Below are 4,138 nucleotides of genomic sequence, written 5' to 3'. Positions count from 1 at the left end.
GTAAGTTTACTTCCCCTTTGCCTATTACTAAGACATTTTTTCCATTTGCAACTGAAATATGTGAAGGACTCAAAAAATGTTTAAAATGATGCAAGTTTGTGACTTTGTTTGTCATATGATCTGTGGCGCCTGAATGTATTACCCAACAATCATTTTTAGTATTAGTCAATAGGGCAGTAGTGAAGGCTTTGAGTATACCTGGTGCTTCCTCTTGTGATACCTTCTCATTTCCAGCAAGAAAGCTGGCAAACTGTCTTAACATAGCTGTATGACTGCCTTCATCCTTGCCTTGAGCTTGTGAACCTCCTCCATGTCCCTTACTTTGAAGATGGGCTGCAAATTCATTGATAAGTAACAATGGATTGGCAGTGAATTCTATGGATCCTTGTGAGACAGTAGGAGAGTGAGCATTAACAAGTTGAGCCTTGGGTTGAGAATTGTTACGATGATCTTGGTATCATCTTCCCATCTTTGCTAAATTTAGGCTTGAGTTCAGGATGAAGTTCCTAACACTTGTCTTCCACATGACCAACACCATTGCAATATTTGCATTTTAGGTATGTATTTCTTCCCTTGTACCCCTTTACCTCTGAGTTCTTGTAGTTTGAGGCATATGCACGAGTCCTAGTCAATCTTGATATGTGCTCAGCATTTATCTTTTCTTCCTTGCTTCTTCTCGTTGAATAGTTGCACATACATTGTTGAAGGTGGGCAATTCTTGACTCATCAATATGTGACTCCTTAGGTCCTTGTATTCGGAGTTAAACTCCCTAATAGCTGATAGATTATGCCTTCCTTAGCTCATTTCAGGAGAATGGTAAGGTTTGTGGTATGAGGGAGATAAACATCCAACTCATTCCATATAGCCTTGAAACTCCCAAGGTGTTGAACAAATGCCTTTCCTTCTTGTTGGGCACTAGCAAAGTCCTTCTTAAGTTGAAAAACTTGTGCATAATTGTTTTGATTGCCATACATATCCTGCAAGGCTTTCCAAAGATCAAGTGACGAATTGTAATAGCTGAAAATCTCAGCAACATGTTTCTCCATGGTGTTGAGGAGTAAGGACATGACCAGCTGATCCTTGCAAAGCCATGCACTGTATGTTGACGAAGAGCTATCTGGAGCCACCACGCTTCCATTGACAAACCCTAATTTCCCTCAGCCTCTGAGAGCTAGTGAAATAACTCGAGACCAAGGAAGATAATTAAACTCGTTCAAGATAATTGAACACAGACGTTGATTGGTGTTAACCTCAACGTCTGAGAAATTTGGGGAGAGGCAATGCGAGTTTCTTCATCGTGATTTACTGAACTTTCTTTAGCCTTGGCCCAAAGATGAAAGGAATAACACAACAGCAAGAATGGCAGAGACAGGTTACGAAATAACCTGCTCTGATACCATGTGGATATTTTAGCTTTAAGTTTCAATGTATTTTTCATAGATTGATTGAATGTACAAGGGGGGGGATATATAATGAGGTAGAAGGTTAGAAGCAACCTTACCTTGGCAAATCCTACTAACCCGGTAAACCCTAAAGCTGTCACTCCTTAAATTAAGGGAGTGCAGAAACTAGCTAGCACACAACTATCAACAAGTCATCTAGATGTCAATCTTCCTCAAATTAAGGGATTGGACTTAATAGAGAATCTTATGGAAAGAGGGAACATAAAATATAGCAGCATCAGTCACCTCATATCGTCTAATATCCATATGCAACATCAGTGGGTGACTTATGCAACATCAGTCACCCCATATTGTCTAATACATCTTTATCTTAAAGATGATCAAGCTTCAGCCAGGTCATCTAATTCCTAAGGTTGAAGACTTGAAGTAAAGGCTTATTGCAAGTTCCAATGTTTTAGCAAACAAGCGACCAAAATTGTGTGATATTTTAAGATACTATCTAGGATTGGATAGACATCAGTAAGCTCAAATTCCTAAAGAAGGCACAAATGTTAGTCATCACTGTCCCCATTTCCCATGACAATAGTTAATGTGGTAAATGCTTATGCGCCTAAATGCAATAGGTGACAGAGAGAGATAGTGGATGATTGTCCTTCCCCAACAATGGCCTATTTGCCTAAGTAAAGTCCTTTAGTTAAAAATCAACTTGGCTCACCAAAATGCCTTTTTGCACCAGCCTAAGTCAACTTCTCAGACCGTTACTACTTCTTCCGGTCAGGCTTCCGGTGAACCAAATGAACACATGGTATTGTTCAGGAGATGTAAAACAGAAGTCACTCCAATAGGGCCAAGAACTAATCATTCCGTCGATTGGTTCTGTTAATTTGAGTCACCTTAAAATCACAGGATGTTTGGCTGTGGTTTAAAGTAAGGTTTATCATTTAGCCTATAAAGTTGCCTCTACTGCACATGCATAACCAAAGGTGCTTCTTATATCATCTTCACTTCCTGCCCAATGAGTATCACAGTAACTTATAAGAAGAGTTAATTGTCTTTTAACATACTTAATGCCATGATCCAAAGTGTTTTAAATATATCTCAGAACTCTCTTAGTAGTTTCCCATATGCTTATTTGTTGGATTGTGCATAAATCTTGCAAGAAGGCTTGCTGCAAACATAAGGTCAGGCTTTGTTGCAGTTAAATAGAGTAAGCTTCCAACAAGTTTTCTGTATTCAGTCTCATCAGCAAGTTCACTTCCATCTAGTTTGCACAATTTCTCATTCACTGTTAGTGGAGTTGCTATTAGCTTGCAGTCTTTTAAGCCAAATTTCTCAACATTTAATTATTCTGATGAATAAAAATACTTTGTTAGTTTGCGTCACATGCATTCCAAGGAAATGATATAGTAAACCTAAATATGTCATTTGATAATCCTTCATCATATAATTTTTGAACTCTTCAATTAATTTTAAACAACTACCAGTATATCCCATGTAATTAACATACAAAGAGACTATAATGTTACTTGAGCTTCCATTTGACTTGATATACAATGTGGCTACACTATAATTACTCTGAAATCTAGCCTTGGTGAAGTATGAGTCTCTCTCATCATACTAGGCTCTTGAAGCTTTCTTTAAATCATATAAAGCTTTGTTCATCTTATAAACCTTTTCTTCCTCATTATTTATCATAAAGCCTTGAGGTTGATCAACATATACTTCTTCCTTCAATATCCTAATTAGGAAAGTAAACTTTACACCCAATTGAAGAGGATCTCTAGAGAATACCTATTTGACCTTCTTTGCTAACAATATTGTCCTGCATCAACAATATAGAGCTTAAAAGTTCACTAATTTTTCAGATTTGATATATGTTTTACATATCGCTGAAAAACAGAATCAACTGTTGAAGAAAAATCATCAAGCTCGACTTACTCGGGCTACTGCTATGCCTGAAGCATGCTATAGCACAAACGAATGCCTAAAATGCCAACACAGGCGGTAGGGGTGCCCAAAAGCCACCCTGTCAAGGTCATTAGAGCCAATGCTCATCTACTACATTGCATTGCCAGAATCCATGTTGTATATTTGAAAGAGGTTGACCCCCTTGCTAGGAGCAAGTCGAGCCCAAAAGTGTCCTAACCTAGCTCCTAAGGTCCCGAACTTGAAGAATAAGGGCAAAGCACCTGACACCATGGATGCGGACATATGCTACCCCTGTGGTTCTGTTGACTCTAAAAATTACAAAACCTACGTGGCGCGCAGGCCGAGTAACTAATAAGCTAACTACATCATTCGGTTGAATGCGGGGCGTGCCAACTCGTCGGCCGAGCTTGGCCGAGGAGTAAAATTTGTTGATGTCGCGTTGAGCGCGTCGTTGATTTCTCTATCTTGCGATTGCGACCGAGGAAGGAACACTCTCGATCTCTGGGTTTTACAGCCTGAAAACAAGGCTACTAATTCTGCGGAGTTCACAAATCGTCGGAATCCGATTCGGTCACTATGATTATATTCGTAAGAGTATAAGCACGTCGAATCGAGACCAAACTATATGGGCACAGGTACTCAAACGTGATGTATGTCTTGATGGTAAACGTAGTTCGGCTGTCGGAATGCCGAACCCTGAAACTTACTTGCGAGTATCCAATAATAATATCACTCGGCGTCCAGTACGCCAAGCAATACAATTCGTAACACCTGACTATGCCGAGAAGGCTAGCAAGGTGACCTC

At 39.5% G+C, this 4,138-nt stretch overlaps 1 pseudogene; it reads right to left on the bottom strand.

The window, feature by feature from the left end:
- Positions 1-255: 255 nt before the first annotated feature.
- On the bottom strand, positions 256-1,401 carry LOC137742926 (uncharacterized; annotated as a pseudogene).
- Between the last annotated feature and the right edge of the window lie 2,737 nt (positions 1,402-4,138).

This window comes from Pyrus communis, chromosome 8, assembly GCF_963583255.1.
Source record: "Pyrus communis chromosome 8, drPyrComm1.1, whole genome shotgun sequence".
Lineage (NCBI taxonomy): Eukaryota > Viridiplantae > Streptophyta > Magnoliopsida > Rosales > Rosaceae > Pyrus > Pyrus communis.
Note: the sequence above shows the minus strand (reverse complement) of the source record. Positions and strands in the feature narration are given on the sequence as shown.